Consider the following 26,530-nt stretch of genomic DNA (forward strand, 5'->3'; position numbering starts at 1 on the left):
TCCTCCATAAGAAACATATAGGAACGTTTGGAGATTTTGCTTTGTGTTTTTGTCATACTCTATGTTTCTGATGTTTTGTGGAAATAACGAAGATTCAACAGAAATGTTGGTGCAAAGGGAATGGCAGGTTGAAATATAAGTAGTGGAGATCTTAAGGACACTCGAACCCAGGAGATACATAAAGGTGCAGTTCTTTCTATTACTCCCCGCAACTAGCTCACAGCGGGAGGGGCTTGCATGCTTGCTCGGGTGGCCTGGAGGAAAATGGAGGGAAACTCAGTGGGTCCTGGTGTAAAACCCAACTAGCAAGAGAGGAAGCAAAGAAATAAAGGGTTTGAGAAATTCTGGACTAGGCCGAGACTATTTTATTACTTTAAGTTAATATCAGCCTCCTAGCTCAAGTATTTTTCCAGGCCAGACAGAATAAAAAGATAGAGGAGATATAAATTATGCAAGCACGAGTGAGGGATAGTTTGTTCTGCTTATTAGAAGGAGTTGGTAGGTAGCCAGATCCGTGGAAGCAGGAATGCTGGGTAGCTTAGTAAAAGGAGAAGGTTTGGGGGGCTGGAGGTCCTGCATTAGTATCCCAGAATTAATTGCCAGTTACCAATGCCATGCCCACGTATGAACCACACCATGTCAGCATTGGCACCCTCCTCTGTGCCCTGGGCACACTAATGAGTGTCCTGGATTTAATTTAAAAGACTACTATGAGAGGCAAAAAGGAAAAGGTATATGAGAGATTTTTTTGTGTCATGTAAATGTATATAAATATTAATTTTGCTCTTTTAACCTTGGCTGGTGATTATCACAGCAGTTGTTCATTTTGAATGAGCCTATGAACTGAGTCTATAACTTCAGCTCAGCTTTCCATGGTCAAGGAGAGGTGAAATTAAAGCCATAAAACTAAAAGTACCTGCCCTTCCCTGGGTGATCTCTTTTCTGCCAATATTATAGTTGGGTTTCTAGTACAGCAGGATAATATAGTCATTCAGATAAATCAAAGAGTTCAGGTTCCAGGGAAGGCTCCTTGAAAGGGGTATGTTAAATTTAATATTTTAAATAAGAATGTTAAAAAATGTTTTTCAATGCTTAAGAGACAAATCTTGTGGAGTAAGAAACTTTCACAGTAGTTATAGTCAATTATATCTCAACTAGAGGCCCTGTGCATGGATTCGTGCACTGGTGGGGGGCGTGGTCTGCGGGGATCCGCCCACTGTGGGAGCACCGCTCATCCCAGTCAACCAAGCGGCACTCCCACTGCGGAAGCGCACTGACCACCAGGGGGCAGCTTCTGTGTTGAGCATCTGCCCCCAGGTGGTCAGTGCGCATCATAGCAACTGGCCGACCGGTCGTTCTGGCCGTTCAGCCTTTCGGTTGCTGGGCTTTTATTATATAGGATAAATATGGAAATTAAGTAATTACATTAGAATAAAATAAAACGGTTCTCATACAGTCCTGTGGTCAATAGGCAAAGAATGCACATCTATGTGACTATTTTAACGTTAATAGATGGCTCAGCACTCAATGTGATTATGTCTGATCTAATAACTGCATTATGAAAATTGTGGTGTGGCCCTTTAAGGGAGATAGATGCTGGGCTAGAAAACAACTGATCTGTATAGTAAGAAAGCGATAGCACGCTAACACTGCAAAGGGCCCTGAAAGAAAATCTCCAACAGCATCAAACTGACAACAGACCACTCCTGGCAGGAAGGAAATCTATTCCTTCCAGTTGCAGTAATGGAACCTTCCCTTGCTTGGAAGGAAATTGTACACGGAAGCACAAATGGCACTCAGATTGCTCTCAGAGTCATGGCAGAGGCTAGGGAGGCACCTGCCACAGCCCACTGGCTCGCTTAATGGACGGAGACCAGGACAGCAGCAGAAAGCAGACCTGACGTGGAAGTAGGCAGCCCGGGAAAGAAACAGACCTGACACTGTGCGTGTGCTTGTGTTTTAGCGGGCCTGATGTATGTTGTATTGTTACAGAATTTACCAGGCGACCGAAAAACACACAGGAGTACTTGGAGACATTCATTTCCAGATGTACTAGGACCGTGACTCAGGGGAGACTGCTTCTCTCCAAATCCTGAGCAAGCCAATATGGAGGAAGCTTTCTCTTTATACCCTTTGGTTTCTTTGTCCCTCAAATATGGATGGGACTTCCGGACCTTTCTCGGGCTCTGCAAAAAGCCCCGTGTGTTGGGATGGGGGCCGTGAGACCACACCTAAAGGCCTGGCCTGGTGCCAGCACTGACAACCCCTCTGGGAGTTGTGTATTGCTCATGGTTTATGGCCTCTGTAAAATGGGAGTATTTAGGTAAACCAGTCTTGAAGACCAGATCATGGAGAAAGGGGCAGTGACTTAATTATAGGCTATCAAGAATGTGCATTAGGTTACTGGCACAGATTCAGATTGCTAGCTCCCCCCCCCCCCCCGCCAAAAATGTCTTATTTCCCCCGTCAGTATAACATGTCTTGTATAGAGGAATCACAATCTTTTAGGTATATTTTATCTTACCTTGTGTTTATTGAAATGAAAAGGGCAAAGGCCAGTCATTGTCCCAGCCTTTCCTGATTGTGTGAGGCATAGTTTGTGTGTAGTAGCTGACAATATCCTCTTTCTCTTTAATTTACTTGATCTCAGTGAAACTCTCACATGGATGCCAAACAGGTCGAGCTCTCCAATCAAAGCTCCCTGCAACTATCGACACGTGCGAATGCAGGGTGGCCACCAAGTGAACAGTTCTGGTAAATTCTTACCGGAGGTTTGAAAGGCTTAGTTAAGAATACCTGCACATTCCTGATAAAATGTGCACTGCTGTATGTGCATGTTGTGTGAATCCCAGACACTTCGGCTCGCTTTGGAGCCACCACTCAGCTTCAAAACCTAGTGACCCTGGGCATCCAGACTTGATTAGAATTCTCAAAGCAAAAGGCACTATGCTGGACCGCAAGACAGACCTTTGCTTCTAAGGAATAAATATTTCTCCCTCTCTCCCTCTCTTTTTATCCAACTTAGGAACTGAAATTAAGAAAATTCAGTTAGATGAATAGTTATTGTATCAAAATTATAATGTTCAGGAAATTCTATAGATCTCAGAAATATATATATAACGATATATTAGGGTCACGGTAATGATTAAACGATTATTAGTTCACAATGCATTTGCACGTGTTTGAGATTAAAAATTAAAGGTTAGAGGATCTATATCCATGAAGGCCAGAGTATATGAATCTGCTGGATTTACTCCTGACAAAGACATATTTTTGATTAAACATAAATATTCTCTTTATATAAAGTTGATATTAGATACAGAAGAAAATGCAGTTTTGCATAAGAAGTTTATTTAACATTATCACCAGTTTAAGGTTTTGTCAATAAGAAAAATAGATGAGGTTTAAGATGCAGGCTTTTCATTTTCTCTCTACAAAATCCGGGCCCACACAGAGCTTAGACCTTTGACCTTGGCATCGTCAACACCATGATCTCAACAACTCATTTATCATCCCTGTCTTTTGACTGAATGCGCATGAGCCACATTACATCAGAGAAGTGTCCGGGTTGACAATTAATATTTTAGGGCTTCAACCACATATGAATCTATGTGCTTGCATTTATAGCAATAGTACCATCTAGTGCTATGCATTTCTAAAGGAGAAAGGGAGGAAATATATTATGTAATTTGACATAAAATGTGATTCCAAAGGGGCCAATAGGGTTAATATCTCTGGACAATGAGAAAAGGACTCAGTAGGCATGTTTGCCAACAACAGCCAGTTCTAGCTTTCCCTTAAATAAAGCTCTAGATTTATGTGAACGATTCCTGAGTGACCATTGGTAAATATTAAATGTCAGTGAATACAACCGATTGACCTAATATTTTAATGATCTATCCCCTTCAAAAGGCAAGCCTTCCCACGAGCAATTTGAGAATTAACATCAAGACATCTTTTGTTGCCCTCACGGCGCCTCCGCCCTGTGCGTGCTTTATCGCGGGGGCAGCTGTGTTTGTGCACCGGTCCGTCTTCAGACCAGAACGGATGGGCTCACACCAGTCTGCCTCCAAAAACACGCCATTCACTGCAAACAAGACTTCAGGGCTACCTTGCTCATTTCTCAATAAGGACAAGGTAAGCGTGGGGTCATTCATACCAGCCCCTTCTACCAGGCACATTGGGAAAGGAGGGAACTGCCTGCCCTGGGCACCAACCAGCAATGGCACAGCGACAGAACGAGAGGGAGAGCAGGGCCATGGCCTCCTCTCAGACATGCTTTCTTTTTTTAAATATAATTGTGTTGATTTCAGAGAGGAAGGGAGAGGGAGAGAGGGAAACATCAATGAGAGAGAATCAGTGACTGGCTGTCTCCTGCACGCCCCACCCTGGGGATCGAACTTATGCCCTGCCTGGGAATTGAACCATGACCTCCTGGTTCATAGGCTGATGCTCAACCACTGGGCCATGCCGGCTGCCACCTCTCACACATTCTTTAGCACCGTCCCCACTTTCACCTGTGGATCCAAAACAGACCTGGACCCAGAACGCCTGTCCTCAGCTTGACTCATTTAAAATGATTTTCTTTAACCTAAATCCCAAAAAGTCCTAAGAAATATGCCTGGTAACCAGGAAGCCTCAAAGAGACACCAGGAGGGTTAATTGGCTCGTAATCCCCAAAGAGTTCGGCCTAAGAATTTCTAACAAAAGGAAAAATAAATTTCACTGAAGTGTTTTCTTTATGTGCATCATATCCATCACCTATCATAGACAGCCAAAGTGTGTCTCGTGAACGTGGCTTCTCTTATGCAGTAAGCTCCCCAGATAAATACGCTATTTAAAGAGGGGACAGCCATCTGTGCTGTGGGCAGTTCGCCCTAAACAAAGACGCGTCCCTCTTCACGTGCGTCAGTTGGCACTGATTTCTTAGACTAAGCAGATTAAAATGAAACATGAGTTTGATTCTGGTTCTTTGGTGGGGGAGGGGGGAAGCTGGTGCCGACCTTGAGACAGAGGCACTGTATGAGATAAGCACAGGCAGTGAGAAGAAGAGGGACTCCAAGACGGCACATCGCCAAACAGCGTGACCTTTAACCTGTTTCCCCATCGTGTCACAGGCCCCTTGAAAGGCCTTTACTTTGTACCTCCGAGTTTTCAGGCTCCAGCCAGAGTATGACTATGTATAAAGGGGTATCAATGATTCAACGAAGATTTATTCTGTTCGCTAAGGAAGCCAGAGCCGATTTCCTGGTTGCATTTTTTATCGGTCACCACTTAAAATAAGATTACTAAGCTCTAAATTATCCAGTTATTTACCAAAACCTTTTTGACATTAAATTTTGAATTAAAATAATTTTCTGGGGAAAAGTTACTCTCGTTCACCTATGAATTTGGTGGAAACTTTAACTTCTGTTTTTCTTATATTTTTGAAGATTATAGACCACGCAATAAATATTTTGATTCCTGAATTCAAGACTGGTGGTTTGTTCATGTTTATATTTCAAACAAATAAAGTGATCCAATGAGACAAGGTAAGTGAATTGGTTCAAACCTCACACAAATGGCTGAAACCTCATGGAACCAGAAAATTCAAAGAAATGGAATGTCTCATTCCTTAAGTGATACTTAATAATGGAGGCGCATTTATATTTTAATATCTTCACACATTCATTAGAGGCTACTTATTATGTATACTAGAGGTCTGGTGCACAAAATCCTGCACTAGGGGGGGGGGGGGGGGGCTCTGCCTGGCCTGTGCCCTCTCACAGTCCAGGACTCCCCAGGGATGGGGCCTAAGCTGGAACTCAGACATCCCTCTCAAAATCCCGGGCTCTCGCAGTCCAGGACCCTTTGCTCCTTACCACCCGCCTGCCTGCCCTAGAGGCGGGAGAGGCTCAAGCCACCTCCACTGGGATCGCCAGCCATGAGCCAGGCTTCCGGCTGAGCAGGGGTGGGGGAGGGTGTGGCTCGCTGCTTCTTAGCACTGGCCCTGCCCCCTGCCCACTGGTGCGGAGGGGGGCGATCTGGGGCCAGGCCGGCTGGGGGAGGGGCTGTGGGAGGTTGAGGCATCACAGTAGCACCCAGTCCAGCCTCTGCAGAGGCTCCGGGACCGTGCAGCCCCCTGCTCCTCCCCCCGCTCTGCAGAGGCATGACGCCAGGACTGGGACTGCACCACTGCCTCTGGGGAAGGGGCCAAGGCGCTGGAGCAGGACGGCCAGGCCTGGCCTGGCGGAGCAGGCTTGCTGGCCCCACCCCCCGCCCACTGGTCATTCCGGAAGGTCGTCTGGAAGGTTGTTTGGCTGTCTGGTCTAATTAGCATATTACTCTTTTATTAGTATAGATGTGTGATTGTCAATCATTGCTAATTTTATTATTTGGTGGGGCAACATGGTTTAGAAATCATTACAGAGAGAAAACGTAACCTTTGGAACTGGGCATTGAGAAAGATACAGAGAGCGTGAAAAGATGCTGTCAATTCTTAGAATTTTGCTTCAGGAAATTACATTTCAGCTGCTCACTTATTGTTATTTTTATAAACAAAAAGAAATGGTTATTGCCCGTGTAATTATGGGATGCACTTCAGAGACGGAGATTATTACACTGTGGAAGGCACCACATAAATCAGAACTTTAGCATCGGGCCAATTTGACATGTTGTTTCAAGAGCACTTAGGGGCACGGTGCCTTCCCAGTGTGCGTGAGTAACTTCCATTATTGCAATAACGTCCTGCAGAGGCCTCTCAGAGAGGGAAACCACCTTCCTCTTACCGGCTGCCATTTCCATGTCTCTGAGTGGGTGCCAGCTCTTTGAAGATGGGAGTGAACACACCGGCCTAAGTGTGTACCAACTCTCTCCCTAACAAGATGGTGAGCTGCCCAAGACCGTTAATTACTGAGGCTTCCGGTCAAGAGGGCGGGGTAGGTAGATGCGGTCCCCACATCCTCCCACAACCACATCGCAATTACAGCTAAGCGACAGAACAACCATCATTCAGAACCACCTGACATCTGACTGAACGGGAAGCATGCAACTAAGGTTACATAGAAGAAGCCACAAGGAGACCGGTGCAGGAGCGAAGACACAACGGGCTGGTCCCACACCCTTGTAGCGTGGGTAGAAATGAGGAGGGATAGCTCGGCTGCAGAGGTTCCCCCTGAGGAGTGAGGGGTCCCAGCCCCACACCAGGCCCCCACAGTCCAGGGTTCCAATGCCAAGGAGAGAAGTCCCCATAACTTCTGGCTGTAAAAACGAATGGGAATTGAGATTGAGTGAAACGGAGGACTGCTGGAGTCCCAGGTGTTCCTCTTAAAGGGCCTGCACACAGAATTAATTAGTTAGACCGGCTCTCTCTGAGTTCCAGCGCTGGGGCAGCAGCTCCACGGGAATCAGGGACATGTGAGGAGGAACTGGATTGCCTGGCATCAGGGTGAGGACTGAGGGGGGCGAGGGGAGGGCATTCTTCAATAAGGAAAAGCTGGCAAAGTCCATTGGTTGTTTTTTTTCTAATCCTTCCCCATAGAGCTGGCATGTCTGAGTTTCCATCAACCTGGCCATCACTATTCAGGTGATTGCCTGAGATCCCATCCAACTTGGGAACCCACCCATGCTGTTCCCAGTAGATTTTTCCATACAAATGGCATGCGTTGGCTCATGCCTCAGACTTTCCTAAAATCTCCCGCACGAGCAGCATTTGGCCTCAGCATGCCTGAGACCTCTTGCTAAGTATTAGTGACAGGCAAATGTACACAATGAAAGCTCACTGCTGTGATGTAGGAGAGGGAATATTTGCCAGCATTGGCAAGTACAGCATCTGCAGGGTGGGCCAGCAGGCTGAAGAGCCAGGGGCATCTATTCCAAAGGCAATCTGCTGTAGAGGTAAGAAGAGCTGATGCTGCAGGTCAAATCCTAAGGCCATCTTCTGGAGAATTCTCTCTTGCTCAGGGGAAGCTAGTATTATTCTATTTAGCCCTTCAAATTGGATGTGGCCGCACTGACATTATGAAGTCCAATCTGCCGTACTCAATAAGTGCATTAATTTTAGTTCTAACCTCATCCAAAACAGCCTTACTGAAACGCCAGAATAATGCTTGACCAAATATCTGGGTACCTGTGGCCCGGCCACGTGGACACATAAAATTAATCATTAGGACGGTGATACCAATACAGATTTTTCAAACATAAAAGGATAAGAAGAGAATACTGTGATACATTGATCATACGTGACAATTGGGATGAAAGAGGCAAATGATTTGAAAACTGTTACTTAAAAAAAACTGACACAAAATGAAAGAGAAAAGCACTGTCCCTTTATCAATTAAGGAAATTGAATTCATAATTTAAAGTGATCCTTCATGGAATATATCCTAGCTAGATGCCTTCTCCTGTGAATTCTACCAAGCAAGCACTTAAAAAGGATTCTTTCACAAAAATAGGAGAGGAGTGAATACAAAAGTTGGGAAGAGGAAGCAGGGGGGGGGGGGGATAGAGGAAGAGATGGGAAGAGGAAGCAGGGGGGGTGGGTAGAGGAGGAGATGGGAAGAGGAAGCAGGGGGAGCAGATAGAGGAGGAGTTGGGAAGAGGAAGGGGGGTGATGGATAGGGGAGGAGTTGGGAAGAGGAAGGGGGTAGATAGGGGAGGAGTTGGGAAGAGGAAGGGGGTGGGTAGAGGAGGAGATGGGAAGAGGAAGTTGGGGGGGTGGATAGAGGAGGAGTTGGGAAGAGGAAGAGGGTGGGTAGAGGAGGAGTTGGGAAGAGGAAGTTGGGGGGGTGGATAGAGGAGGAGTTGGGAAGAGAAAGGGGGTAGATAGGGGAGGAGTTGGGAAGAGGAAGGGGGTAGATAGGGGAGGAGTTGGGAAGATGAAGGGGGGTGGATAGAGGAAGAGTTGGGAAGAGGAAGAGGGTGGGTAGAGGAGGAGTTGGGAAGAGGAAGTTGGGGGGGTGGATAGAGGAGGAGTTGGGAAGAGAAAGGGGGTAGATAGGGGAGGAGTTGGGAAGAGGAAGGGGGTAGATAGGGGAGGAGTTGGGAAGAGGAAGGGGGTAGATAGGGGAGGAGTTGGGAAGATGAAGGGGGGTGGATAGAGGAAGAGTTGGGAAGAGGAAGAGGGTGGGTAGAGGAGGAGTTGGGAAGAGGAAGGGGGTAGATAGGGGAGGAGTTGGGAAGAGGAAGGGGGTAGATAGGGGAGGAGTTGGGAAGATGAAGGGGGGTGGATAGAGGAAGAGTTGGGAAGAGGAAGAGGGTGGGTAGAGGAGGAGTTGGGAAGAGGAAGTTGGGGGGGGGTGGATAGAGGAGGAGTTGGGAAGAGGAAGTTGGGAGGGGGGGATAGAGGAGGAGATGGGAAGAGGAAGTTGCGGTGGGGGGGGGTGGATAGAGGAGGAGTTGGGAAGGGGAAGGGGGGTGATGGATAGAGGAGGAGATGGGAAGAGGAAGTTGCGGGGGTGGGGGGGTGGATAGAGGAGGAGTTGGGAAGAGGAAGGGGGGTGGATAGAGGAGGAGCTGTAGTGCAGCAGGGAGATTTCAGAGGGATGAAACAAAATGAGGAAGAAGAGAAAAGTGGTGGCCCCTGAGCGAACTAAACCAGTTCAGCATGGGACTTCACACGGGTCTGTGGGCAAGCACGCCTTAGGAACACCTAGGTATTGGACTCTGCCAGGGTGGAGATTATGGTTGCCCCATTTGGGGAAGGCACAAAGGAAGAAGTTGGTGATCTGGAGATACTGTACAGCAGTGTCGCCAGCGTCTAACTGAGACAAAGTCTATTTCCTCTCCCTCCGCCAGGCCGCCCTTCAAAATCTAGTTCAAAATTCAGCTCTACGAAGCCTCCTCCTCTGCTTGTCTTTTCTTGTAGCACATGATAGGGCTCTCCACAGAGCTAATGTGCTACACTGTGCTTTATTGTGATGGTTTGTTTCCTCACCAAATGGAGAGTGCCAAAGGCAGGAGTGACAGCGCATCAATCTCTTGTAGCAGCTCATAGTAGGGAGCCTGGCACATAGTAGGCATTCAGTCATCAAGGCCAGCCCTCCCCCCCTTCCATGCACAGGGCATGAGTGATATATACAGCCATGTGTTCCCAGGACCATTAAGGACAGGCTGGATCTCCAGTTCTCCGTCCTGTTCTCTCTCAATAAACAATCAAAATATCCTGGAAACTCCAACTGACATTCTCACGATGCCCTTCGCCACTGGAGTGAACACAGCGACTCTTTGTTGGAGCATGGGTACCAATTTTTTCATTCAGAGAATGAGTTCACCGAAGTATATGCCATGCTGCCTGCCAGCGTCAGTGCCCGAGAGGCAGAAATTAATTGTGAGAATGTTCTGTTCCATTGATAGCGTGCTGGGGCTGCTCAATACTTATTTAAAATATCCACACTTGTTCCTTTGCTTTGACATTTGAACCAGCTCTATAACGCGGGGCAAGCATTCTGATTCCCATACATCTACACGCCGAAGTTGAAAAATAAGGGACCTATTTTTCCTTCAGAATTGTTTCATGCCTGTATCAAAATACCAAGTTACCATGGTGACAGCTACTCTGGTAAATAGGGCAGCTCTACTCCCCTATAGAAGCAAATGTAACACAAAAGGGAGGCAAAATCAGCTCTGAAATAGAGGACAAAAGCGCCTGGGGAAAGCCCCACAGGAGAGAGATGAAGGCTGTTCCAGATAAAAGTCTGGGAAGGTGACAGGCATTCCTCAGCCCTCCTCCTCCCAGGCCTAAGTGCCAGCCACCAGGGGAGGGCCTGGAATGCAGGCAGGGCGGGGCGGGGACTGCGCATGGCTGGTGGTGCAGTGAAATTAAAGTGTTAATGACAATGATAACCGGCATTCAGTGTGAGCCTGCCCTGGGCCCAGCGCCGGCTACAGGCTTTATGCACACACTCCCTCAATCCTCTTACCGGGTCTGTGAGGCGGGTCATGAGGTGACTCAGGAGTGAGGCTGGGATTCCATGCCTGCGCCTAAGCTCTTGACTGTGAGCCTGGAAGGTAATTAGGAAGGAAGAGGAAAGGCTAATGGAGAGAAACCGGCCTTGTCTTTATTTTAGCAAAGAGTGAGGAGGAGAGGGAAAGAATCAGTCAGGGTCTGACTGATCACAGCTACCTTTGCCCTCAGCAGGCAGGGCAGGGAGAGAGGGGTCCGGGATGGAAGGGTAACAGGCAGGATAGGGGGAGAGGGGCCCTGGATGGAGGGGTAACAGGCAGGACAGGGAGAGAAGGGCCCAGGATGGAGGGACAGCAGGCAGGACAGGGGGAGTAGGAGAGGGCAGTGAGCAGCCAGTGATTGCAATCAGTGATGAAAGTACAACCGATTACTTGGAACAATGAAATCACTAATAGATATTTTCTAAGGACATCCACAGCCCACTTGCCATTACAGTTCTCATGGCACATCGAATGCCTTTAGCTCTGTGTAAATTGCCTGTATTGTATGCCTCTTATTCAAGCAAAATTGTTGGCTCCATGAGGGTAGCGCTTTAACTATGCTATGTTAAACACCAGGGAAAGAGTCTGACATTTTCAGTGTAATTGGTCTTAATAAGCAAAACTGCAAGTCAATAACCACTGCAAGTAACAACAATACGATAACATGTGTTGCCTATCATACTGTCCCCTCAGTGAGAACACATATGTTTAACGTTTCTGGCTTTTCTACAGCGCCTTGTTATTGGACATAAAGAAATCTGACTGGTAATAAGACTTTCCCCTGGCAAATTTAACTGGATCAATATTTGCATGATTTAATTTTATCTTAATTGGGTACCCTGGGACTCACCGCGGGGGGACTTTCCTCAATATGTGCCAATACGTGCTCTGTTCCACTTGCTCGTCTTCAAATTATGTCCAAAGGCACATATTCCAACGGCCCCTTTCTGCACTGATGCCACGCTCAGAGCTAAGCTGCATCGTGAGCAAGGTGTCACCATCCTCGAACGCAAGCCAGCTCACGTTAGGGACCTACAGGTGGAGGCGGACGCAAACCAAGCGCTTTAAGTTGTAACTTCAAAAGGCCTTTTTAAGAGTATTCTGATTGAATGCACAACGCAACATCAAATTGCTATAAAAAGCCGGTTTCTAATGTAAACGATGTTTCCACTAGAATTTCACATACTTTTGTTTATTAAGTATATTGATTGCATTTGTTCTAAAAACTATCAAATACATAAAAGGTATGATGGTGAAATAATGGACACTTACGTATTTATACCTATTCAAAGAATAATCACATTAACATGACCATGGTCTCCTCCCCAATCAGTTTCCTGTCTATCACCCTCAGATGTTACCATGAGACTATATTTTATGCTTGTCATTTCCTCCTGATTTCTAAGTGTTATCAAAAATGTTGTGCCCCATAATATATATATTTAAAAAAAATTTTTTTAGAAATGATTTTAGACTTACTGGAATATTTCAAAAATACTACAGGGAGTTGCTGTCTTGTATATTCTTTACCCAGCAGCCCCTAAATTTACCATCTTCCATAGCTCTATTATCAAAGCCAGAAACTGACATTGGAGAATGCTATTACATACAGACCTTTGCAAATCTCACCAGTTTTTCCACCAGTGCGGACTTCTCTATTCCAGGTTCCAGTCCCAGCTTGTATATTGCATTTGGTGTGGTTTTAATCTGCAGATATCCGTATGATTTAATTAGAATGTTTTCCCATATGTTTCAGGGCTGTGTGTGTGTGTGAGTGTGTGTGTGTATGTTATGTATTTACAGCTTTTCTCAGAGTGTTCTGAGGATCTTGATCCTTTGTCCGTCAGTTTTTCAGAGTTCTTTACCATGGTAAAGATCTGAGAAAATCGCCTCATGTTTCTGACAGGAGGAGATCAGTAATCACTGTAAATTGTTCCCACCCCAATTTATATATGTCAGCCCTAACGTCTGGGAAGGGATTAGGTTTAGATGAGGTGAGGAGAGTGAGGCGCCCTGGCGGGATTAGTGCCCTTGTAAGAGCTACCAGCTTCCCCTCTCTCTCTGCCATGTGAGGACTCAACAAGAAGGTAGTCAAGTACAAGGCAGGAAGAGGCGCTCCCTAGGGAACTGGGTCTGTGGGCGTTGATTTGGGGCCTCCAGCCTCCAGAGCTGTGAGTTATAATCTCTATTGTTTAAGCCACCCAGTCTTGGTGTTTTGTTACAGCGGCCAGAGCGGACTAATACAGTCATCACTGTGCAATGTGTCCAGAACCTTCTCCATAAGAAAGGCTTCTGATCCAGAGGAGGAGATGACTCCTGCTGGGAAACGCTCATGCCCCCACGCCAGCCCCCTCTAGCCTTCCTTCTTACGGACAGGGGAAAACAGAGTCATGGCCAAGACTTGGTCAATATTAAGGGCAGGTGTGCTGTGGCTGGAACAGGCCGTAGGAGATGGGAAAGGAGAGCCATAGAGCTGAAGAAACACTTGTGCAGATCACAGCGCCAAGGTAGAGGGTCACTAAAAGCCCGAGGTTTATCACTAACATTCAGACTGTCTTCCCTCCCTCACTCCAGTATTATCATACGGAGGACAACCAACAAGAGCGGCAAGACACACACTCCTTTGGAGGAGGGGGCTTAGGGAAGCCCAAAGGTCAGAGGTTGGGACAAAAAACAAGGCCAGGACAGGAATTTGAAGCCTCTGGAACCTATTACTATAGCAAACATTAGACATAGCCTGTAGCATAGTCAGGCACCATAAATCTTCACACTGAAGGCCTATTTATCTTCAGCTTGTATCACCCTAAACAACAGGCCCCACTTAAAAAAAAAAAAAAATATATATATATATATATATATATATATATATATATATATTTAAATATATATTTTAAAAATATATATATATTAAAAATATATATTAATATATATATATATATATATATATATATATATATATATATATATATATATATATATAAGATTCATGCAAGAATGGGCCTTCCTTCCTTCCCCTGGCTGCTGGCACTGCCTTCGCTCCAGCCCAGAGCTGCCTTTCCGCCTTCCCACGCTGCCCAGAGGCCTGGAGCAGCTGGAGTGGTGCAGAACGCCTGTGTGGTTGCCATGGCGATGATGCAAGCATCCCGCCCTGCCACTGGCTGCTCTGTGTCTACATATGCAAATTAACCCACCATCTTTGTTGGGTTAATTTGCATACTCACTCCTGATTGGCTGGTGGGCGTCGTGTAGGTATGGTCAGTTTGCATCTTACTCTTTTATTAGTGTAGATGACAAGGCACACCAAAGGCAAAAAAAAAAAAAAAAAAGAGTCTGAAGAGACAAGGCAACCAGAATCAGACTGAAATATAGCACAGATGTCACAATTACTAGATAGGAAATATATAATAACTATTATCGACATGTTAAAGTCTGTAATGGAGAAAAGGAGACAGTATGAGCAAACCAGTGGGTAACGAAGGAGACAGAAACTTTAAGAAAGAGTCCAAAAGGAATTCTAGAAATGCATAACACAGTGGCAGGACTGAAAGAGGGCTCCCATGGGCTCATCAATAAAACTGACACAGCCAAGAAAAGAACCAGTGAGCTTGAAGGGAGGTCAGTAGAACTTTCTAAAGGGAAATGCAAAGAGGAAAGAAAAAGGCAAACAAAAAAACGCAAAACCGGAGCAGAACCTGCAGCCCGGATGTTTGCAACAGGAGTGCCATAGGCATAACTGAAAGATCTGAAGGAGAGGGTGGAGTGGAAGTAATCATGGCCAAGAACTTTTTAATAGTAAGGGTAGACAGGAAACCACAAATCCAGGGGCCTCGGAGAACATCAAGCAAGATAAAGACCAAATAAAGCACACCTGGGCAGATGATCCAACCTGCAGAAGGCCGAGGACAAAGCGAAGATATTGTTGCGATGGCTCCACAGCCCTGCTAATTCACCAGACCTCATTGAATCGCCCTGTACAATGGGTGAGTTTTATGAGATGTAACTGACACCTCAATAATTCTGTTAAAAAACCAAGTCAGTGACTCAGAGCAGCGTGGAAAGCAAGTGTTGATGTCAAGGCAGAAGGCCAACATTTATCTACGTCAGGGAATCATTTTATGTCTTCCCTTCGCAGGCAGCATGCGGGAGGGGGTTGGAGGGAGGCCCAGCTCAGGGGCTGCTGTGCCATCGGCGGACTGCTGAGCAGGAATGCTTGGCGTCGCTGTTCTCCTTATCCTGGGACCCTCTTGACCTGGGCGAGGCGATGGAAAAAATCAATGTTCCATCTGCTGCTTTCCACAGCCCAGCTTTGGGTCCGGTGTTTCCCCGCGTCTGTTCCCTCACCTCAAATGTGCTTGTGCTTTCAGTTTACCTCCTGCCTGGCTGATGGATGTTTCTCGGTCCCAACTTTTTAAATAAGATAAGAGCTAGCTCCCTTGGCACAGAGTTAGATGCCAAGTAAGCCCCCAATTCCCAGGGACGAGAGGCCGGGGGACCTTTGATGGGGCTCCTCTTTCATTTTAAGGTGAGCAGGAATTGTCTGTTCCAATCTGTGTCTTCTCCTCGCTTCGAGAGGAAAAAAATAAGTAAAAGCTTCCAGAATGAAATCGCTTCCCTGACATTTCCCCTCCCAGGCAATGCTTATCTGCTTCCCTCTGAAGCTTTCTCATCGGGTTTATCTGTCTGGGGCTTTTCACAGTCTCTGATCTGATGATGGTTGTGGGTACAGCTCTGAGGCCCGCTAATCTCTGCGGTGGAGCTCTCTCCTAAAGGCCTACTGCCGGGGAAGAACAGGCTTTTCAGAAAGACTTCGTCCTTCAAGGTCAAACCTCCCCTTTGACCTTGCTGCCATTAGGGAGGTTTCATTCCATCTCAGGCTTTTCTAATCCAGTAATTAGCTAAAGGATTTTATTAGGGAAAAGGCAGCGAGAGCGGCCAGAATGCTGGCTCAGGAATGCGGGAATCCATCCCCAAGTTCACCTCTGCCTGGTAACCCTGCCTGGCAATCGCTTCAGGCAGTTTGGCTCAACAGCTCAAGCCCCTCTGAAGATTCCAGGGGTTGCCCTGATAAAAGCCACTCAGGTATTCACGCAGGCTACGCAGGGAAGATGACCTGAAACCATCTCATTGGAATTGACTCACCCCAGCCAGACAGAGGGGGCAAAGGGCAACCATTTCTATGAAATTGGTTTGGTCAATTCCTCCTTAAGGGGCAGCGAGTCATTATCCCAATGGCCGGTCCTTAGGCCCACCTGCCTGGCTCTTAATAACCTGCTGCCCATCGGCCGACCTCCCGGCCACGGCCACAGAGGGATGTGAATAGAAGATGTTTTTCTTCCCTGCTCTGACGGGTAGGAGGAAGAAAGAGGATGAGCAGAGGACTGGGTTCAATCAAGGAAGTGCACTTATCTAGAGGGAAGTTCCTAAAAGAGGGAGGGGAGACCTAGATGCATCCTCCAGGCGTTCAGCAGTGTCGCTGTGTGAAGGAATAAGCTAACTCTCTGGGCTGCGAGCAATTTGATGTCCTTCAGTTTTTATCTCCCTCTTTAGAGCCCCCCTGTCCTCTGTCTCTTACCGATGGTGCAGAACTGAAAACCCAGGACCGTGGTCGGCAAACTGCGGCTCGCGAGCCACATGCGGCTCTTTGGCCCCTTGAGTGTGGCTCTTCCACAAAATACCACGGCCTGGGCGAGTCTATTTTGAAGAAGTGGCGTTAGAAGAAGTTTAAGTTTAAAAAATTTGGCTCTCAAAAGAATTTCAATCGTACTGTTGATATTTGGCTCTGTTGACTAATGAGTTTGCTGACCACTGACCCAGGATGAAAGACGCTGGAAAGGTCCCTGCATTTGACCTCAAAATATTGGGCTTTCTCCCGGATGTATACTTCCATCGCGCTTTTGTTGAGCGAATTGATTCAGGATGTGTTCCTCAGGTTTGCTTTCACAGGTTTTGGAGTCAGAAATGTGAGGTAGGTAAGTGCCCTGGTGAAGAGTAGATGCCAAACAAAACAAACAACAGGAAAACTCTAAACAAAACAGTATCTGCCCCACTTAGAGAGGAATTTAACTTGGGTCGTGGTTTTTTAATCATTTCAAAATGCAGTTTCTAATTGTGTTACTTGGGAAAGTTATATAGTGTTTCTGGGAACTAAGTTGCGGTATTAAACTACAAGATATATTTAAATGTCAAGAATGGTGCCTGACACATACATTGTAGTCTCATTGCTGTTTTCTGTACCTCCATTTATTATATTGAAAAATGGAATTGTTTTTATAACCTGCTTTAAAATTATTATTAGATAAAGACATGACAAATAATGGGAAATATTGATTAAATCATTACAAGAAACTGAATATTAATAGATTACTTGCATACTTTGTTTTTTTAAAGATTTTTAAAAATTTTAAATTATAGTTGAAGTTCAATATTATATTAATTTCAGGTGTACCACCCTCTGAGTAGACATTTATTTATTTACTTAATTTAATTCTTTTTAATGCTCACGCAATGAGTGGGAATATTTTTCCATTGATTTTTGGAGTGTAGAAAGAATGGGGGAGGGGGAGAGAGAGAAAGCGAAAGAGAAAAAGAGAGAAACATCAATGTGTTAGAGACACACTGATTGGTTGCCTCCTACTCGTGCCCCAACTGGGGGTGGAGGATTGAACCTGCAACCAAGATGCATGCCCTTGACCGGGAATCGAACCTGAGACCCTTTGGTCCACGGGCCAATGCTCTAACTGCTGAGCCAAACTGGCCAGGGCTGAGTAGATATTTATATAACTTACAAAGTGACCACCCTGGTAAATCTAGTACCCATCTGACATCATAGTTATTACAATATCATTGACTGTATTCCCTATACTGTGCTTTACATCCTTGTGACTATTCTGCAACTGCCGATTTGTACTTCTCAACCCCTTTACTTTTTTCACTCATTTCCCCAACCCCTCTCTCATCTGGCAGCCATCAACATGTCCTCTGTATCTACGAGTCTCTTTCTGTCCGGCTTGTTTGTGTGTTTTGTTTTTTAGAATCCACATACAGGTTAAATCATCTGGCATTGGCTTTCTCTGCCTGACTTGCCTCACTCAGCACAATACCTCTAGGTCCGTCATGTTGTTGCAGATGCAAGATTTCCTTCTGTTTTATGGCTGAATCGTATTACAGTTTATACATGCTCCACTTCTTCTTCACTCAGTCATGTATTCATATGCACTTAGGTTACTTCCATGTCTTGGCTATTGGAATAATGCTGCGATAAACATATGGATGCATATGTCTTCTCAATTTAGTGTTAGGTTTTGTGGTTTTTGTTTTTTGTTTTTTTTCGGAAGTAGAGTTGCTAAGTTGTTCTTTGTTAGAAAATGAGTGTGGCTCAGTGTATCGATGTATGAACCAGGAGGTCATGGTTCAATTTCTGGTCAGGGCACAGGCCTGGGTTACAGGCTCGATCCCCAGTAGAGGGCGTGCAGGGGGCAGCCGATCAATGATTATCTCTCATTGTTGATGTTTCTACCTCTCTCTCTCTCTCTCCCTCTCCCTCCCTTTCTGAAGTCAATAAAAAATATTTAAAAAATGAGGGCAGAGGATTAATTGTGAGAAATCTCAGGACAGCAACAAAGCATCCTGTGTTCTTCCATAGGTTTTTTCTCTCCTGGTGAAGTCACTGTGGGTACAGATCGTCCAGGCCCCACATGGTACAAGTGAATCTTGGCACCTTCCCTTAGATGTTCTGAGCATCCCCAGCCCAGCTTTTTCCTCCTGTTGCATTTCTGTTTATCCAACGCGGACGTGTATCCATGAGCTCTCTTACTAAGTCACGCTGCTCATTCAGGACTCATTGCTTTGTCCTATCCCACAGGCCAAACGCTGTATGTGCTGCTGGACAGCTCCATCTGCATCCCCCACTGTGGACTGCACTTGCCCTTCTGCATTTCAGACCATTGCCTAGGGCGCTGGGGCTGCTCCAGAAAATCTTATAGGTGCTTCTTGAACTCCACGAAAAGCAGCTGTTAGGAGCTTTTGTTCTTTAATTAATCAGAGGTGTTCCAGGCAATCAAAAATGATTCGGTATTCATAGAGTGATGTTGCACAAATGTGCCATAAACTAGGAATACAAATCTGAGTTACAGACCTTATTACATCCAGTTAGTGCTTCCTAGGAAAATAATAAGTGGGTTATATTTAAAACTATTTTTTGCCTTTTGTTGTTTTTTCATAGAAAATTCTAGCTATTGTGTAAGCATAAAGTTGCTAATAAGATGATTCCTTACAAAACACCATTATTTGTTTTCTTCCCAACAAATGTTTTCAAATCATGAATTTTCTCATGGTTAAGATTACCCGTCTATCTAGTGATGACCTAACTTTAAGTGTTATTTGTTATAACAAGTGATCTCTGGCTGTGAAGAAGTCAAAACCCTGTTATACCCACTCGATGGCTCAGGTCTGTGTGCAGGGCAGTAATGACGAGGAAAAGCTTGCTTGCTAAATTCACTCCAAACTCCCCTAACAGGCAGTGAGCGGTTAATAGCCCAACATCTGCGTGACTCTAGCAGAGGGAAAATGAATCACGTGTTCTCCCAAACAAACCGCTAATGCATATTTGTTTCACAAAAACCAAAGAATCAAGTCCTATTAAAGGATGTGTAAAATAAATAAAGATGAGAGGATTGGAAATTGTCCTGTAGATTAGCTAATCTTTTCTCTCTTTGCTTTAGCTTTCATTAATCTGTGGGATTCTCTTTGTATCCCCAATGCCTAACAGAGCCCACCACACCATCATGAAAGACTGTTGAGTGAATGAGGGACAGCGTGTCTTTAACCTTAAAAGAATATACTGCTGGGTTTTCTTGAAATTTGTTATGCTCATGTGTCTATCTCTAGCTATCAAATGGGTGTGTTGATGTACATATGGGTGAAGACTTTAAATGTAGCTGTTGCTTTAGTTCAAAATATCTATTAACTATTTAATCTAAATGTACCGACTACAGAATAAATAGGATAGGATGTTCAGTCTTTGCGGAGTGGGTAAATGATTCCTTTTTTTCATGGCCAGAATGATGACAAGGAAATTTCATGGTTGAAATTTTTAAAAGCATCACTAACCAGTTAGGTTAGGATTGCCAGTTAAAATGTAGGATACTCAGTTAAATTTGAAATTCAATCAGCAACAAATCATTTTTTAGGATAAGCATGCCCCATGCAGTATTTGGTGCATATTTGTTTCACAAAAAAGCAAATATGGTATTCATCGTTTATCTGAAATTCAAACTCAACAAAGCATCCTGCATGTGTGTGTGCATGCACCTTTTGTATTGCGGACTCATCCAAGTTGGTTTTCCTCTTTGGTATCTTGCACTCCGTGGAGATGGAAGAAGTTGTAAAATCCTGTAGCGATGAAGAAAAGTAGAGGCAGAGGAGCAGCAGGGAGGAGAGAGAGGTCCTTGGACAATAATTTGTAGAGGGCCCCCTGGGAAGGCACATGGGCATTCTTTAATTATTGTCAGCTGAACCCAGGGGCATTGGCAAAGCCACGCCCTGGGAACATGCCTTGCCAAAAGGGCAAGGGTGTTGTCAGCTTGACCTTCATTTCAGCCCCTGGTGTGGGGAAGTGGGTTTTAATACCTAATCCAGCCTAGCACCAGGAATGCTCAGGGCCTACTCAAGAATGCAAATAATCTCCTTTGTCTTGACCTTTTGGTGAAACTTCCTGGTATTTGGGAGTATAAAATAAACACACTGCATGGGCTCTGGGTCACTGTCTCTCCATCAGAAGAGGGCAGCAGTCCACCCAGCCCCAGCTTTTCTTTCTATCTCTGTGTCTTGTCTCTTTCTTTTATTTCTCAATCCCCAGCCGCCTCTACTCAGGAATTGGACGCACTCTCTAGCCGCACTGGACTCGGAAAAGAGAGAAAATGGTAACAATAATTAACTACAGATAAACTACATGTTCAAAATGTGCGAGCTGACAGTGGGGACAGGCCTGTGCATTCATTTGTTTGTTGGTGGAAGCATGGAGCTGTACTTTAGAATCCAGGCTCTGGGTGAGACCGGTATATCCACAGCCTCACAGTGCTGGGGAGTTGGACAGAGAACTCAAGGTCTCCATGATTGGGTTTCTTCCCGTGACAAATGAAGACAATTGGAATGTTACCTTGTGGAGCTGTGTGGAACGGAATAGAGTAATTAGCAGTGTTCTTCATATAATAAGTGCTCTTTCTATTTGTTTCACAAAAACCAAAGAATCCAGTTCTATTAAAGGATGTGTGAGATAAGTAAAGATAGGGCAGCTTGGAAAGCCACTCTTCTTAGCTGCCGGAATACAGCAATCCTGACTTTTTGTATCCTACATCCCTCTAATCTTCTCATCTGTAGTTGGGGACAAAAAGATTTACTTTTCCTGTTATTTTTGCTGAGTGAGAAACTCCATGTTATTTCAACTCCAAGTTGGCAGCATAAAGCCTAGCCCAGCAATCTCTGTAATTTGTGATATTGAAAGGTACTGTGCAACAAAAATATCAGATCAATTTTTTTCAAATTACACATAACTGGGGTGGAGAGAGTTGGAAAATTGGAATGGAGGGTAGAATCAGGAGTATGAGTATTTGTGTGCTTTAAAAACTCTCCAGATAATTCTTATTTGACCAAATTCCCCAATAACCACTCAATAGATGCAATACTGCCTCTACATCAAAATGAAATAGAGTACTTTAAAGATATCAAATTGGGGTCAACTTATGATCTACTATTTAACATTAATTGTAGCTGAAAACCTTAACAAATGAAGAAGAGCATCACACATTCACCTGAGCTGATCTAATTGTTTATTCTGCCCAAATGTCCATACAGAGGATGTACTGGGTCCAGTCCTGAGTGGCAGCAGCATGTCACACTGAAAAGCTAATTTAAGAGTCAGGACTAGTGAATCTCCAGTCAGGATTGCTGAGGTTATAGTGAGCGAACCTCTATTTTTCATTCCCTAATAATTTTACCAGCAAACCACCTTTGGGTATATAATTTATCTTGCTTAGTTTGAGCTCAAAAGTGAATTTAAGAGAAAAAGGCTTTAGTGAAATTCAGTATATTTTAAAATAATGCTGTGATCAGCCAAATACCCTTTGCTTCAAGCACCTACCAGCAGAATTTGCTTCAGAATATACTACTAGATGTGTATGGCTCGATTTCAACCACAGATGGTTGATTTTGAACGTCAGACTTACACTGAGTGGCCAGATTATTATTTATTATGATCTCTGAACGCATAATAATCTGACACTCAGTGTGTGTGTGTGTGTGTGTGTGTGTGTGTGTGTGTGTGTGTATTAGAGGCCCGGTGCATGAATTCATGCATGGATGGGGTCCAGCCAGCCTGGCCAAGGGGAGGGGACATGGGCGGTTGGCCAGCCTGCCTGCTGGTCGAACTCCTGGTCGAGGGGACAATTTGCATATTAGCCTTTTATTATATAGGATATACACTGAGTGGCCAGATTATTATGCGTTCAGAGATCATAATACTCTGGCCACAGAGTGTATGTGGGCATTCTCATGTGGACAATAATGAATGAATATTTATTGTCCACGAATTGCTCAAAACATAACATAGATGTCACCTAAGGCATCCTTCCCTCCATGCTGAAAAATGGACGAATAGTCTGTGTTCCTTCCTTAATTTAATCCCAATGTCTTCAGTACAGAGGCCAGGCATCATTTATTGAAGAGCACCACATAATCACTATGAAGTGTGTCATGTTTTGGGCATAGAAAAAAGGATAGACTTTTCAAATATGTTTTTGTTACTGAATCACAACTTGGGTTTAGATGTTGGAAATGTGTGAGCTACTCTGAGGAAAAATGGAAGTTTCTGTGCTCAAGTACCTGTTAATACTATCAGATACTAGACAACACCACATACTCAAATAAAAGTCAATCAAAGAAAGAAATAACTAAACAAGGTAAACCATTGGCTTAAACAGGAAGGCCTAAATAGACGTTGCTGCTCTTAGTTTTGTGCCAAGGTTAATATCTGGAGTCTCACCAATTTGCAAAACTTCAAATATTTTATGTCAATTAAATTCCCTTTCTCATGATTTAAAAAATCTTACTTGTTTCTTTTAAAATATGATTTTATTGACTTTTTTAGACAGAGAGGAAGAAGAGGGATAGAGATAGAAACATCGATCGGCTGCCTCCTGCACTCCCCCTACTGAGGATCCAGCCTGCAACCAGGGCATGTGCCCTGCCCAGGAATCAAACTGGTGACCTCCTAGTTGATTAATGGATCCATGCTCAACCACTGAGATACACTGGCTGGGTTAAAAATATCTCACTTTTAACCAGTCATGATTCCGGCAGTTAAAAATCAGGACCAGCTCATATTCCATTTTTAAGTTGTATTCCTAGAATATTTAGGATGCTCAATTCTTGACTCAGCCAACAGTGTAGCTGTTGGAGTGTTGGTTCCTTAGGTTCCCAGGGAATGCATGCAGAAAATGCATGCCAGAAAGATGCATAATCCTGTATTCCCCTGAATTTTAGCCCTGGGTCCCTGGCTGGGCCCCCCACCCTTCTGAGCTGTGCTATTCCATGGGTGCAGTGTAATAATCCATTGCGTGAAGAACTGACAAAGAAGCCTCACCCTTGACTTCATTTTTGTACCTTTCCTTGGACCCACTTCACTTCCCCAAAGCAGAAGGGCTCCTACTATATTGGTCTCAGAGGAGAGAAGAAAGAGAAGCGCAGCCAGCCATGTGAAGAAACCAATTTTAAGGGGTTGTTCCGGTCCTGCACTATTTATCATTCATTTCCCCTCTAGAAGCGACACCCCTCAGTACAGTGGCCTAATTATGTGTCCTTGGCACCCAGTCTCCTCTTGGAGTGCTCTTACTTGATTTATCCTGAGAGATGAAAAGAACGAGACCGCCTCCAACCTACTGAGAGTCGGTGTCAGAGCTGGATGGGACTTTTGAGATGGCCCAGACCACTGGTTCCCAGCCAAGACTTTGCCCCAAATGCCCTGGAAAAAAGCAACACATGCCACCCGTGACATCGAGTGTGGTGACTAGTGAAGGGACCCTTCAGAGGAGAGCACAGAGGGGCCTTAGAGGGCCTTGGCAAGGGAGGAGGGACGTGTCTAGTTTTCAAAGACCAGCCTGCCACCGACGCCACGCAGCACACTCGGACACACTGCTTGGCACAGGACTGGCTGGGGGTGAGGGGACATGAGTGGATTATTGTTGGAAACAATCTTCTGATTTAGAAAGAAGAAAATGGAAGCTCCCAAAGGTTAAGAGATTTGTTCTCACCCCACAGCTAGTTGGTGACTGACTCCTATAAAAACTGTAAATCTCACCTCCTCAGATGACTTTAGTGCACCCTTCTGCATCCTTATTAAATCTGGGTTTTATATAGCATTTTTCTGTGCCTAGTTAAAAAAAAAAGGAAGGAAGGAAGGATGAAAGGAAGGGAACAATAAAATGCCAGGGAACAAACACAAAGGCATGACCCAGAGCAATCTGGTAGCAGAACTGAAGTTGAATGATGTACGTGAGTGCTGTCTTGCAGCGATGGAGCTCGGGAATGAGGAATAGAGGGGCTGGTGGATTAAAAGCTCAGAATTACTTGGGAGGATCTTAATCTCACAGTGACACTGTGGCCAAGAAGAGTGGCCTGCATTAGGGTAGGGTCTCAACTATGTCAATGTCTTTTCCCCTAGAGTCCCTAGGCTCCCAGATGGGGACCACTCTCTTCACCTGTCAGATCCTGTCCATGGAGAAGAACTGTTGGAATTCTAAGGTCAGATTTTCCTTACGATTCTTACTTTTGTCAAAATACAAACAGTCCAGATAAAGCCCCCCTACCCACCCCACCCCCGCCGCCACACCGCCACACACACACCCAGGGCCTTTGGTGAGGGCTGGAGTACGTGAGCAGGGAAATGCTGACTGACCTTGGGGGTGAATTCTGCAAGTGGGGAGACTCACCTCTGCAAGTGGGGAGCGTCCAGGAGGATTCTGTGCAGCTTGTGCGCCCAAGATCAAAACAACATTGAACACATTTCCATCTACCTCTGACCCAGCTCAGAAGGGAGTCCTTGCCTCGCATTTCTAATTAGGGTTGAGGAAAATGATTGTGTTTTTCAAGAATCACAACATACACTGAAAAAAAAAATTAAGGTGGAAATGTTTAGAAGACTATTTGGAGGTGCGGGCAAAAAAGGCAGACTTTCTAGATTAAATGTATTCTTGAGCTTATTTGGTTTATTCTAGGCCCACTAATCATGTAGAATATGTCCGAAAGTATCATTAGGACTAACGTTTATTCAGTACTTGTCACCGTGCAGGTAGTTTACTTACATTACATTTCCCCCTTTTTTGTGGGGGAGAGGGGTCCACCCAGCATCTCCTCTCCCCCTCCAGGGAAAGCAGACTGGGGATCGAGCCCGCAGCCTGGGCAGGTGCCCTGGAACTCTCTCCTTGGAAGAACCCCTCTGCCCCCTCCCAGGTCATCTGCTGCTGTCCTGCACACACGCCATTTCCCTCTCTGTCCCTTTCCTCCTTTCTGTTCCCACTCCTCGGCCACTGACCTTACTTACCTCATGTCCCAAGCAAGGGCAATCACTTCTCATATGATTTTCTTTTCTTTATTATTTTAAAAATATATTTCTATTGATTTCAGAGAGGAAGGGAGAGGAAGAGAGAGGTAGAAACAGAAATGATGAGAATCATTGATCGGCTGCCTCCTACACGCCCTCTACTGTGGAACGAGCCCACAGCCGGGCATGTGCCCTTGACTGGAATCTAACCTGGGACCCTTCAGTCCGCAGGCCAATGCTCTAGAGTCTATCCACTGAGCCAAGCCAGCCAGGACTCTCATGACTTTTAAAGAGGGTTACACAGGGCATGAGGAGACTGCAGCTCAATATGGTCATGCTAGGGCTCGCCAGGGTGGTCTGGGGCTCTTCCTGGGGAGGCGGTTGAAGTGACCTGGGTACCAGCTTTCTGAGGCCGGACTATTCTCTCTTCTTTTGACTCTTTGAGCCCCTGTAGGTTACAATGAATCCCCCCCCTTTTGGCTTTAATTAGTTGATTTCCCTCTTTGTAAACAGAAGAAGCATTTTGCATATACACTTGTAGGAATAGAGAAGCTAAATAAAGTCACATAACCACTAAGATTTGTATGGAAAATCCACATTTTAAAGAGTTGGTTCTATTGTTTATTGATATGTCAGATTATTTGTCTTTTTAAAACTGTGGTCACCTTATTTTTTATTTCTTTAGTTAAACCAACTCCAGTGCCAGAAATAAAAGGGTCGCCTTTGGCTACCTGGAGAAAACACTCTATTATTCATTTGAAGGGTATAAATTGAAGCCCAGGACATAAAATTCAGATTGCTCTTTCTAGTGAAAGATGGGGTGGCAAGTGCATGTCAAAAATGTGGTTGTTTGCACTTGAAAGGATTTTGCTGTGCTTTTTTGGTATCTTCAAAACAATTTTTTCTTTACTACTCTGCATTAAAAACTCAAGGCTACTCTATTCCTTTCCCGAAGAGTTTCTGAATAACATACTTGGTTTAAAATACTCCCTTAGAGAGTAGGCCAGTAGTTGG

The sequence above is a fragment of the Cnephaeus nilssonii genome (genome assembly GCF_951640355.1).
Source record: "Cnephaeus nilssonii genome assembly, chromosome: 11".
In the NCBI taxonomy this organism is placed as follows: Eukaryota; Metazoa; Chordata; class Mammalia; order Chiroptera; family Vespertilionidae; genus Cnephaeus; species Cnephaeus nilssonii.